This window comes from Cannabis sativa, chromosome 1 (genome assembly GCF_029168945.1).
Source record: "Cannabis sativa cultivar Pink pepper isolate KNU-18-1 chromosome 1, ASM2916894v1, whole genome shotgun sequence".
NCBI classification, from domain to species: domain Eukaryota; kingdom Viridiplantae; phylum Streptophyta; class Magnoliopsida; order Rosales; family Cannabaceae; genus Cannabis; species Cannabis sativa.
In genome coordinates this window covers 2241364-2255868 of record NC_083601.1, presented here as the reverse complement: position 1 = coordinate 2255868, position 14505 = coordinate 2241364, and the positions used below count along the sequence as shown (strand labels likewise).

General features: G+C 32.8%; 1 non-coding gene across 1 annotated transcript; it reads right to left on the bottom strand.

Annotated features, from left to right (window-relative positions):
* Positions 1 to 14105: 14105 nt before the first annotated feature.
* On the bottom strand, positions 14106 to 14212 carry LOC133033829 (small nucleolar RNA R71). The gene has a single exon (XR_009685890.1). It is a non-coding gene; the product is annotated as a small nucleolar RNA R71 (small nucleolar RNA).
* Positions 14213 to 14505: the final 293 nt, after the last annotated feature.

Here is a 14505-nt window from a genome sequence, read left to right as displayed (position 1 = left end):
AACTATTATAATATCTTCCTTCCCTATATATTTATATATTATTACAATTAAGACAATGTTGTCATTAATATTCTTCATTAAAGCCTTCATTTTTTTTTTGCTAAAACTTAATTCTTCACCAGATTTTCCAATTAGGTCATTGATTTTTGGAGGGAGCACAGGAAAAAGTTTTAACTATCTTGGAGTCTTTTGGATTTCTAAGTTCACACTAATCCTTCTAAATAATCCATCAAAATAATAATAACTAGCCTTGATATATATAAATACTAGTTAAATAATACTAATCTATGTAATATTTTAAGTATTTATTTGATATAGTGTACACAATATTAGATTATATTTTATTAAATTGTTTTATATATTATGGGTGCGTTTGGTAATATTTTTTTAATCAGTTTTTTGTTTTTAAAATTATATTATAAAAATATTTTTCAAAATCATGTTTTATAAAAGTGGTTTTATTATTCAATTTTTTAATTAAGAATCTAAATTTAAAAAAAAAAAAAAATCACTTTCATTTTTTTAAACAATTTTTTTCTTAATCAATATTTTAAACTTCGGTCCCGACCTTAGTCCTGGACTCGGACCACAGTCCCGGCCATAGACTCGGACCTGGACCTGACTTAAATAAAATTAAAAAATAAAAATAAAATTGAAAGTTATAGAACACACTTTTATTTTCTATTTTTAAAATTGAAAAACAAAAGTAGTTATAGAACACATTTTTATTTTTTAAAAATAAATTTTTAAAAACTCAAATTTTACTTTTGTTTTTTATTTTTAAAATTAAAAAATAAAAGTGTTACCAAATGCTCCTTATATTTTTTATATAATATTATGTTACATTTTAACTTAAATTGAAATTTGTATACTTTATATGTACATTCAATATCAAATATTTATTTCACTATATAAAAATACAATAAATTATACATAAGTTCAATATAATATTATATCATACAATACCACTTTAATAAATTGAATTTAAATTTTTAAATACATACAGATATATTATATCGCTATTAGTTTTATATAGGTCCCATATAATTAAATATAATAATTTTGTTGAAATATCGCTAATTATTTTTAAAGCGCCACCACGTAACAATACTAATACCTTCATAATACTCTTTTTATATAACAAACTATAAAATAACTTATTAAAAATAAATATAAAATATTATTTTTTCTTTTGAAATTTTCATTTTACATTCTTAAAAATACACCTCATATCAAAAATTAGACGTCACACTAATTTATATAAAAAAAAATTCTTTTCTTTTTATATTCTATTCTCCCCATTTACCGTTGTTTAATTTAGAAAAACAAAATCAACTCTCTCTCTCTCTTTCAAAATTTCTCAACTCTTTGTCTCTCACACCGGAGCACGCCACGAATCACACCCGAAGTATGCCGTACTTTCACCACAATAATTTGTAAGTATTTTTTAAACATTTACTTAAACATTTAGAATATTATGTATTTCATTTACATTAGATTTGTGTAGTTGTTGTCTGCATTGATGTTATTTTGTTGTTTTTTCTTTGAAATTGCAAGATTTAGTTTTTGCGTCAAAATTGGATTTTCACGAATTATCAATGATTTTTCGATTATATGTCGATGGATTTTTGACGATTAACATCCAAAGGTTGGGGATGACTCTTTTTGACAATTTATCGATATTTTTGCGGTAGTTTTTTTTTGATGAAATGTACTTATTTCTTTTATCTTTATGATCGATGGTATTTCGATGCATTATTGATATTTTTGTTTTTTTTTTTGACACTATATCGATAATTTGTCGATGCATCATCGACACTATATCTATAGTATGTCGATGATAAATAAAAACAAAGAAATCATGATAACAATCAGTGACACCTAAACATAATATTAAAAGCTTTTAAGAGTTAGGGTGATCCATGCAATACATACACAACGACCCAGGTGTCACTAGTTCGCCTCTAACCATGGTGATTTTGCAGTGACGACACCCTTTAGGGAAGAGAAAAAAGAACACCATCCCTTTGATTGCGTTCCAACCACCTCTCATTCGCCACCCTTTCATGTTCAAATTGTTCCTCATGTTTCCTTTGCTCTCTTTGCTGAATGTGATGGTATTCCCGCCTACGTATTTCTCTCAAATGGATGGTTTGACATTCAACAACGAAAAGAACGCAAAGGGGATGTTATGTCCTTCGTTATAAATAATATTTTGCACTGAACCACCCACCGACCTAGCTCGATAATGACACATTATTCTACGAACTTACTCGTCGTGGCTTGGTTTGTAACTTCTATTAAAAGTACGATGATAGTTTGGAGATCTGGCTCCTACGTCAGACTCAAATTCATCCTCAATGGAGGAAATAGGAAGTGGAGAACTAGAATCGTCAGACATATTTAACTAAAAGAAGAAGAATCTTGAAGCATTAAAGAAGAAAGATATATAACTTAGGAAATAGAATTTTACTTTTTATAAACTAAAAAAGTTGTTGAGAGAGTATCATAGTACATACCTAACATTAATGAGCATTAAATACCCAACCAAACAATGCAAAATGTTTTTCTCAAAAATATGTCGATGGTTTTTCGATGTTGTATCGATATTTTAGGGATAGTTTATCAATGCGTTGTCGATAGTTTGGAGATAGTTTCTCAATAATTTTCATGAATGCGATTTCTCAATATTTTGCTTTTTAAATATTCTTATCGATGGTATGTCGATATTTTTTCATCACTTTGTCATTAATATTACAAAATTTTGTCATTTGCTTTCCATGACTAGGACTTTTCTATTATTTTGAATTTTTTAGTATTTGTATCGATGGTATATTGATATCTTATCGATATTTTATCAATGGTTTGTGAAATCCACCTATTAAATGTTGTTATGCTTATTTATCAATGGTTTGTTGATATTTTCTTGATGTATCGTCAATGAAATGTAGATTTTACTGATTTTGAGTGTTTTTTTTTTATTTATTTTTTTGGTTATTTCTTAACTGACAATTTTTTAATGAAATTACAGGATTGAATGTGTATTTCTGGTTATATTGTATGATGTTATTGTTGGAATTTATTTTACCAGGATCTTAGATCTACTCACAAGTATGTTTATTAACATTATAAATATGAACTTTCTAAAACGATGAAATAAACACGTATAAAGTTTAAGAAACCTTACATTGGGTGCAGCAAAATTAAATGACTCATTCCGTTCAGATCTCTAACCCTTGTATCCTTTCTGTCGTAGAGTATTATCAAGATCTGAACGTGGATCTCTTTCTCTGAATCCTTGATGCTGAAACTCCTTTGCTGATGATCTTTCTTCACGATCTTCCTCACTATGATTGAGGTATTGCTTGCTGTGTGTGGGCACTACTCTAATCACTAAGGTAATTTCAAAATATGAAGGAAGAAGAGAGAGAGAGAGTGCCGGCCAAGGAAGAGAGAGAAAGGCTCAGGTTTTCTGATTCAGAAGTGTAATTTTCCTGAAGCCTTCACTATCTATTTATAACATTCCACTAGGGTTAGGTTTGAATTATTTGGCATTAAAATAATAAAAATATCAGTTTAAAATGCCTACAAAAGTGGCCGGCCATGGCTTGACGGATTTGGGCCTTGCTTTTTGTAATTTTGCAATTTAACACTTTTGTATCTAATTTTCTCAAAAATGCCAATTTTCTAATTCAACCATTTAAATGCCAATTCTAACTATTTAATAACTATAAATAATTATTAAATAATATTGTCATTTATTATATTTATTAATTGAACCATACAAACAAATATGCCCCTATTAACTCTTTCTTTACAATTTCGCCCTTAGTGAAAATTTCACAAATAGACATAGTCTAATTTGTGAATTATAATTGATTAATCAAAACCAATTACATGAGTCTTACAAACAATATTATCTCAACTAGTGTGGGGACTATGGGTCTATATAACCGAGCTTCCAATAAGTAGATCAATAATTTAGCACTAAAATTCACTAACTTATTAATTCTTCGTTGAATCCACGCATAGAACTTAGAATTGCACTCTCAGTATATAGAATGCTCTATATGTTCCACCATATAGACGCATCATTAGTTATCCATTGTTATAATCCTAATTTGATCAATGATCCTCTATATGAATGATCTACACTGTAAAGGGATTAGATTACCGTAACACCCTACTATGTATTTTATCCTTAAAACACTTGACCCCGTATAAATGATATTTCAGCTTATGTGAAATGAGTACTCCACCATTTATGTTCGTTTGGTCAAGCTCGAAGGAGATCATCCTTTGCTTACTATTCGCCAGATAGAAGCTATAGATTCCATGTTTATGCTAGCGCTCCCACTCGATTGCACTACCGTGTTCCCAAAATGTACGTATCACCCTGACCTAAAAGTAGGCTTAACTAACAAATCAAAGAACACGAATAGCCTTTCAAGATTGAGCCTAATCATAACAGGATTAAGAACATTTGATCTAGGATCAACTTGGCGATATTGACTTGAATAGATTTTACGGTAAGTTCAATTAAATCTAAGTCAAAGTTCAATATTGGTCCCTTCCGATGCATACTCCATGCATCCAACCTGAGCTTTACTTTAACCAATGTTCTGGAAAGAACATAGCATTTCTCCAAATGCAAGTAAACTCTTGTTGTAGATTATCATATCAGTAAAACCCTGTGTCTGATAAATCTAGGAAACTTTATTCACATAGTCATGTTTACTTTCCAATGTGATGACAGCACAATAAACATGATCAGGTATGTGAAAAGGGTTTAAGATGAATTTATAAATCAAATAGACAAGCAATTGATAAAGTGAACCAAAACATACACAAATGAATGAAAAAATACTTCTGTTTCTTTATTGATGTTGAATAAAATAGATTACATTGAAATGGAGTTTTATTTAGGGCATAAAACCTAACAAACTCCCACTTGCACTAATATAAAACTAATTAGTACATATCAATTAATACTAAATTCTGACGGTGCTTTTCAAAGGCTGTCACGGCCAGGACTTTGGTAAATGGATCAGCTAGGTTGTCCTCTGTGTCAACTTTCTCAACTAGTACATCCCCTCTTGCCACGTATTCTCTGATAATGTGATACTTCCTTTCAATGTGTTTGCTTCTCTTGTGGCTTCGAGCTTCTTTACTGTTTGCTATTGCTCCATTGTTATCACAAAGTAAGACCAGAGGCTTTTCCATTCCAGGAACGACACGTATACTGGTGAAGAACTTTCTTAGTCAGACAAGTTCTTTAGCAGCTTCGGCTGTAGCTATGTATTCAACTTCCATAGTTGAGTCCGATATCGCGGTTTGTTTAGCACTTTTCCAAACCACTTCTCCACCCCCAAGAGTAAACACCATCCCAGATGTAGATTTCCTGTCTTCAAGACTTGCCTGGAAATCTGAATCAGTGTAGCCTATGGGATTTAAAGCACCACCCTTGTAGACTAACACAAGATTCCTTGTACTCTTCAAGTATTTCAGAATATACTTAACTGCATTCCAATGTTCATCTCCTGGATTAGACTGATACCTGCTCACAATTCCAACTGCATAGCAGATGTCAGGTCTAGTGCATAGCATTGCATACATTAGACTTCCAACTGCAGAGGCATAGGGAATTTTCGCCATGTCCTCTATCTCTTGAGGATCAGTCAGAGACTGTTCCTTAGATAGACGAATACCATATCTAGAAGGCATGTTTGCCCCATTGGTGTTGTTCATGGAGAATCTCTCTAAGACTTTATCTATGTAGGTTGTTTGAGAGAGAGCAAGTGATATGTTCTTCCGGTTTCTAATAATCTGAATACCAAGAACATAGGCTGCTTCACCCAAATCTTTCATATCGAATTGAGTGTTGAGTCATTCCTTGATGTGAGTCATTTTCTTGACATTGTTTCCAATAATCAAAATGTCATCCACATATAGGACCAGGAATACTACTACTTGGTCTTCCTTGAGTTGGTAAACACAAGGTTCATCTTCATTCTGAAGAAAGCCGTAGGTCTTGATGATTTCATCAAACCTTTTGTTCCATGAGCGAGAAGCTTGCTTAAGTCCATAGATAGACCTATTTAATTTGCAAACTTTCTTTTCCTGCCCAGGAAGAACATAACCTTCTAGTTGCTCCATATAGATGGTTTCTTCAAGTACCCCATTAAGGAAGGCAGTCTTGACATCCATTTGCCAGATTTCATAATCGAAAGTAGCAGCTATGGAGAGAAGAATTCGGATGGATTTGAGCATGGCTACAGGACTAAAAGTTTCCTCATAGTCCACGCCTTCTCTTTGGGTATAACCCTTGGCTACAAGTCTAGCTTTAAAAGTTTCGACTTCGCCTCCAGCTCCTCTTTTCTTCTTGTAAACCCACTTGCATCCTATCGGGTGATAGTCGTCAGGTGCGTCTACATATTCCCAGACTTTGTTCTTTTTCATGGAATCCATTTCTAAATCCATGCTGACCGACCATCGTTTTCGTTGCGGACTAGCCATTGCCTGTTTATAGGTTAATGGATCGTCATCAATACCGTCACCTATGACCATATTGATTTCACCATCTAAGCCATAACGAGCAGGTTTTGTTGAAACCCTCTCACTACGACGAGGTGCGGTGATCTTCTGAACGGAAACTTTAGTAGTAGATTTGTCTGTTTGTTCAACTGAGGGAGTGGGATTGTCTTCTTCACGAGTGGAAGAGGATGGAACATTGGAAGGAGTTATATCTAATAGCAATTCCTCTAGAACAACTTTACTTTTCGGTTTGTAGTCTTTAATATAGTTCTCTTCAACGAAAGTAGCATTTGTAGAAACAAACACTTTGTTATCCTTGTGACTATAAAATAGTCCACCCCTAGTCTCTTTAGAATTTCCGACAAACATGCATACTTCGGTACGTGATTCAAGTTTTCCTTCTTTCTTTCTTAAGACATGAGCAGGGCACCCCCAAATTCTGTAGTGGCGTAAACTAGGTGTACGACCATTCCAAAGTTCGACGGGTGTCTTAGGGACTGCTTTAAATGGAACAACATTTAGAATGTCATTTGCCATCTGTATAGCATATCCCCAGAAGGACGTAGACAGAGTTGAATAACTCAGCATAGACCTAACCATTTCCAAAAGAGTGCGATTTCTTCTTTCTGCAACTCCATTTTGTTGTGGAGTGCTTGGAGCAGTGTATTGGGATTCAATTCTAAGTTCAATTAAATGATCTTTGAATTGCATATCCATATATTCTCCACCCCTATCAGTTCGCAAGATCTTTAATAATTTACCTAATTGGTTTTGGGCCAAAGCATGATATTCTTGAAACTTTTCAAACGTTTCAGTTTTCTTTTGCATTAGGTAAAGAAAACTATATCTAGAGAAATCGTCAATGAAAGTGACAAAATACTCATAACCACCTCAGGCTTCGACATTCAAAGGTCCGCAGACATCGGAATGCACTAACCCTAGAGGGATTTTGGCACGCTCTCCCTTTGCAGAGAAAGAACGTTTAGTCATTTTTCCTTCTAGGCAGGACTCGCATACTGGCAGTTCACCTAAGACGACATTTTTCAATGGACCGTCTTTGGTGAGCCTATTGAGTCTATCAAAGCCTATATGACCTAAACGTAAATGCCATAGATAAGTTTGATCATCATTATCAATCTCTTTTCTTTTGAGGTTCCTAGGTCTAGATACACTGAAAAGTTCACTATTTAGTGAGATTTGAGTACTCGGTCTTAAAACATAAAGCCCTTGTTCCATTATAGCAACACATATTTGAAATCCATTACGAGAAAATGTACAATTTGTACTCAAAAAATTCAATATATAAGATTGTGTTTGCAAACATGAGACACTAATCAAGTTTCTACTAAAGTTTGGAATAAATAAAACATTTTCTAAAATTAAAAATCTTTGTTGAAACTTAATGCGGGCTTTTCCTCTAGCTTTGACCGATACTAATTCGCCATTGCCAACTTTAAGCTTTAACTCTCCTAGAATCAGATTTTCCCAAGATTCAAGCAACTGCAGTGAAGAACATACATGGTTAGTAGACCCAGAATCAACAATCCAGATGGATTTGTCGTTCTCTAAAACACATGATTCAAAGACAAAAGCATTACCTTCGTTTGAATTGTTTAGAAGCCTGGGACATCGTTCTTCATGATGTCCCTTTTCATTAAAATTCGAACATAGAAGATTATGTCTGATAATTGTACTTGAAGAAGCAGCTTTGCTAGATCCTTCATACCTAGTCCTTTTCCTTCGATTATGGATTGCAAACCCAGGGGGACCCATTGCAATCAAATTTCGTTCATGGGCTCGTAATTCTGCTTCGAGCTTGTCCATGTCGAAGGAGTTAGAATTGTTGATCATGTAAGAGATAACAAATTCATTATACTCCGGAGGAAGACCATTTTGGATGAGTTGGACCCATTGTTCTCTTGATAAATCTATTCCTAGTAGATTTGCCTTTTGGAACTTCAGATTCATCATCAACAGGTGCGAGTTGATGCAACTACCAGGATGCATTTTCACACTATAGAGTTCTTTTGCTAAGATATTAACTAGGAGAGGATCGGGGTGAGGGTTATTCATAATGACACTACAATATATCAATAAAACAGAAGTAAGGTTTTGGCTCATAAATTCATACACAGTTCAGAAAATAACAAGTAATGACATATGTTATAGAAATACTAAATCTAACATAGTTTATTTTCCAAGGTATTTCAACAAACTGATACAGTGTCCCATTTAGGCGAGAGTCAAAGCATCATCCATTGAATAGAGTTGTCAGCTCATCTAAAATGATGACCATTCTAGCAACCTTTTATTCGATCAAGATTGGAATTCAGCGTTGTCCCGTTTAGGCGAGAGTCAAGGCAATTCTATCTTATGAGCTTCCACCATTGTTTCATAATTTGCAAGTCAAGTATGGTCGCCACCATTAGGGTGATCCATACCATACAAAACAGTTACAAACTACTTATCATTCGAGATTAAACGGTACGAAATTGCTAATGAACGTTCCTCCATTAGGGAGGATTACTCACTAAAACAAACGCGGTGTAAAACCCACAATGGAGATCGAATGTCTCTTGATTAAAAGCTCATTATTTGAAAATATTATATGTATTTTGTATAATCATTTTAATTCAATATTATAATAATGAAAAATTACAAACTAAAGTTGGTTTAAATAAAAAATCAACTTTAATTAATTTTCAATTATTATTTAATTTGAAAAATAAATTCAAATAAATATCGAACAAGTTCCATAATATAATAATGAAAAATTACAAATCAAAGTTGGATTAAATAAAAAAAAAAACAACTTTAATTAATTTTCAATTATTAATTAAATTCGAATAATAAATAGAACAAATTTGAAAATATCTTGTTTAAGTTGTTTTAGAAGAATCTAAAAAATCAACTTAAATATCTTTCAAATCAGATTTAATTAAATTAAAATTAAGTTGTAACCACTTAATTTGAAGATATTCCATTTTAAGTTAATATTCAAAAAGATATTAACCTAAAACATATCTAAAATATTCCATTTTAAGTTAATATTCGAAAAGATATTAACTTAAAAAATATCTAAAGAATCTTAATAACCAATGCCTAAAATTCCTCAACTTAATTTTGAAATTTTAAATCCAAAAGATATTCAGATTTAAGTTGGTTAGTTGTTGATAACTAAATATCAACTTAAATAGGAATATTTAACGAAAAATTTAAATTAAGCTTCAGAAAGAATCTAGATGGTTATAATTCTATATTTAATTAAATACAATAAAATACATATAGTTTAGCTTAGAATATAAAATTCTTTAAACTATGGTTTTCTTAAATTAATTTCAAAATAAATGAAATTAATTATGTTGCTAATCAATTTTATTAGGTTAAACTAGTGTAATTAACCTAGTATATATAGTTATTCAAATCAAACAAATGGGCCTTCACAATTGGGGTGGTTCATGTGAGGGGGTGCTGGGTTCAGTATGTCGTACCCACTTCTATGGCTCCCAACTCTCACACAAGGCCCAAAAGAGAGGAATTTAACCTTAAAATGAACAACTGTTATTAATTGAATAGACCCAAAAACTAAATAAGCCTAAATAAAATCTATCAAGAACTATGATAATTTATTTAGCAACATCAACCTATATGCATCTATAATGAAATTAAACACATAGGCTTACACAGGCACACTTTGGATGGGTCCTATCATGTTGCTAGGTCATACACAGATGAAAGAAGATTGTAAATATACCTGTTACAAATTATTTACTTGACCAAGGGAGCCATCAGATCATTCTGGCAAAAGGTAACCATGGCTATTTGCAATCAAGTAATAATAGGTTTTGAAAACTTACACACAAGCTAAAACACATACTCCTGCAACAAGGTTAGCTGGATAGTTGGGTGTAGGATTTATTTAATTTTAAATTAAATAATTAATTTCGAAATTAAATAATTAATTAAAAAAAATATTTTCAAAAATTTAAAAAATTTTAAAAAAAATTCGAAATTAAATTAAAATTTTGAATTTTAAATTAAACCTACTATTTTGAAAAATTAGGTTTCAACCAACCTAAATATCATTTCAAAATTTGCTAACTACTTTTAAAATTAAATGTTATTTTATAAATAAAAATTACATAAAAAATTAAAAAAGATAAATGAATATCTTTTTCAGATTTTAAATGTAATTTAAATAAATAAAATAACAAAATTTAAAAGTTAGCAAAATATCTTACTTCATTTAAAAATTACATGATTATAGTTATCTTATTTCAAATTTAAATAAGGTCAAATTATTTTAAAAAAAATTAATTTAAAATATTTAAAATCTGACCTTAAATTTAAAAATAAGATAAGATATAATCAAATTTTAAAAATAAGATAGATTATTAAGCAAAAAAGATAGATACTAACTATTTTTAAATTCAAATTACACTAATATCTTGAATTAAATTTAAAAAATATTAAATTAATTCATAATGATAGTTAGAATTGAATTAGGAATAGTAATAGTATAAATACAGAACTACACAAAAAATCGGAAGTTAATTCCATGAAAAAGCATGAAAAAACGAAGAAAAACGAAAAAATTGCAAGCTGTACGGACGGGATGCTGTGCATACCCGTCCGCGCGCGCAGGAGGGTGTCATGGGCGAGGTTTCTCAGCGGTTTGGGAAATCAGCACGATTCCGCGCGCGCACGAGGGTTTCAGTTCAACCCCGATTTTTTTCGAAACTTCAAAAAATCAAAACTAATTCAAATTAAATCAAAATTGAGTTCTGTAAAAAAGTAACTTGCTTAATTTTTTCCATACTATCCAATAAAAATAATTCCAGAAATAGATATTCAATTATTTTCAACGAAAATTCACAAACATCAATCAATCATCAAATAACACTCAATACAACATGATACCATCCAAAAACAAACAAACAATCGTTTTAAAGTCCAAATTTCTTGCAAGTAAATCAATTACCATGGCTCTGAGGCCAGTTGTTGGAATTTATTTTACCAGGATCTTAGATCTACTCACAAGTATGTTTATTAACATCCTAAATATGAACTTTCTAAAACGATGAAATAAACACGTATAAAGTTTAAGAAACCTTACATTGGGTGCAGCGGAATTAAATGACTCCTTCCGTTCAGATCTCTAACCCTTGTATCCTTTCTGTCGTAGAGTATTATCAAGATCTGAACCTGGATCTCTTTCTCTGAATCCTTGATGCTGAAACTCCTTTGTTGATGATCTTTCTTCACGATCTTCCTCAATATGATTGAGGTATTGCTTGCTGTGTGTGGGCACTACTCTAATCACTAAGGTAATTTCAAAATATGAAGGAAGAAGAAAGAGAGAGAGTGGCGGCCAAGGAAGAGAGAGAAAGGCTCAGGTTTTCTGATTCAGAAGTGTAATTTTCCTGAAGCCTTCACTATCTATTTATAGCATTCCACTAGGGTTCGGTTTGAATTATTTAGCATTAAAATGATGAAAATATCAGTTTAAAATGCCTACAAAAGTGGCCCGCCATGGCTTGATGGATTTGGGCCTTGCTTTTTGTAATTTTGCAATTTTAACACTTTTGTATCTAATTTTCTCAAAAATGCCAATTTTCTAATTCAATGTTAGGTTATAATTAACCTATATTTCGAGTCTTTAAAGTTAGCATTATTTCGTCTATTGGTGTCTTTTGGAGCAGTTTTACGCTTGATTTTCATTATTTCAGGTTCCCGGGGTGTTAAAGTTCGAATTCAGTCAAATGGCGAAAAACTGGGACAAACCTGGAAAAATTGGAAAATTTGGTTCCTGAAGCATCAGTAGTCGCGACCTCTGATGAGCCTGGTCGCGACCCTTTTTCCTGGTCGCGACCCAGGTCGCGACTTCGTAAGATTGGCAGAAACTCGGTTTTTCGAGTTTTGCCTGTAGTCGCGACCAGCTTGTGTGCTAGTCGCGACTATGTACGGAAATCGCAGATTTGACCTAATTTTGATTTTTCACTCAATTGGAGGCTCACCACTTATCCCTATATAAGGAATACGACATTGAAGGTCAAAGGCAAGCAAAAACAGACCTAATAGTGGAGGCAAAGTGGAGAGGAAGCTATCTTGAAGACCCGGAGCGATACCAACTTCTAGTTTCTTTCTTTTACCCTTTTTATTCATCTTTATGTTTGTTTTTAATTCTGAATTAATCATGGATGTTTTTAGAGTTATTATGAGCTAAATTTCCCAATAAGGGAGGATGATGAATGTTGTTTAAGTTTATGCCTAGTTAATAAATAATTGCCATTCCTTCATCTTATGTGTGAATACTATCTTTATTTGTGTTTAATTACATGTGTAAGCTTGATCACCTTTTACATGCTCTATGATCCTAATTCGAAATCTGAAAAGTGAGAATTAGGAATGCTAAAATTTGGATAGTCTAGGTTTTGATGTAAAACGAGAGTATTTACATAGCCTAGTGACTAATAGATTATTGCTTAATGCTGATTTTGTGTTGATCTAATTAAGAAGTTAATTAGAGAACATATTATTTAGAACCTAAAAGATCTGAAAAGAGTTAGGTTAATTTATAATCTGTCTTTCACATTGAGATAAGGATAGCAATTAGGCATTAACATAGGTAGCTTATCAACAGGATTCACCTCCCTAATCTCTCATCTTGATTAATCTTCGTTTATTTTCTCTTTAATTTCTGCGTTATTTACTTTTAAAATTGCAACTTATTATTCTACCAAATAGAATCATAATTATAATTTAGTAGTACTCAATCCAATTCCCTGTGGTTCGACCTCACTTGCGTGAGATACTACTTGATACGTACACTTGCGTAATAAACAGAATTTTCGTAACAAGTTTTTGGCGCCGTTGCCGGGGAATTGTTTAAAGATTGATATTACACAAAATTATACTAACTTCTACTTTGGTATATTTTCTCTTGCTGATTTTTCTAACCTTTTTCTTGCAATATTTTCTTGATTTATTTCAGGAATCATAAGTGTATGCGCCGTCAAGGACAAGCAGTGATATTGCCAGTTGATCCCGAAATCGAGAAAACTTGTAGAAGAAACCGAAAGAACAAGAGGCAAGAGGGAGTTTCAAAGAATCGCCGAAACTTCGTACATCATGGCCGCCAATGCCGCAAACGATGGAGGAAATAACGGTAACAACGGTGGCGCAGTAGAAGATCAAGCTAATGGCCGCAGCTTGAGAGATTACATTCTCCCTACTCGACGGGAGTGCGGTCATGTATCGTAGCCACGGCAGATGGAAGCAAACAACTTTGAGATCAAACCCGCCATACCGCAGATGGTGCAATCTTCGCCCGGTTTGGTGGCCTCCCTTCTGAAGATCCTAATCTGCATCTCTCTAATTTCATGGAACTTTGTGAAACCTTTAAAGTTAATGGAGTTAGTGATGATGCTATTCGACTGAGACTGTTCCCATTCTCTCTTAGAGAGCGAGCCAAGAGTTGGCTAAACTCCTTGCCACCCAACTCTATTGCCACCTGGAATGATCTGGCAACGAAATTCTTGTCAAAGTTCTTTCCTCCAGCCAAGTCTGCAAAGCTGAGAGGAGAAATTAATAATTTTCTCCAACAAGATAATGAATCTCTCCATGAGGCTTGGGAGAGGTTTAAAGATTTGATCAGAAAGTGCCCTCACCATGGTATAGAGAAGTGGATGCTGGTCCACAACTTCTACAATGGGTTGGTAGGAAATACAAGAACTCTAATAGATGCTGCAGCTGGGGGAGCCTTTATGAGGAAGAGTGCTAATGAGGCATATGATCTATTAGAGGAGATGGCTCTAAACAATCAACAGTGGCCAACAGAGAGGAGTCAATCAAAGAAAGTAGCTGGTGTGTTAGAGGTCGATGCCATCACCAAGTTGACAAGACAAAGTTGAGGCATTGACAAAGATAATTGCAGGGCAAGCTAAACAAGCCCAAGTTGTGTGTGAATTA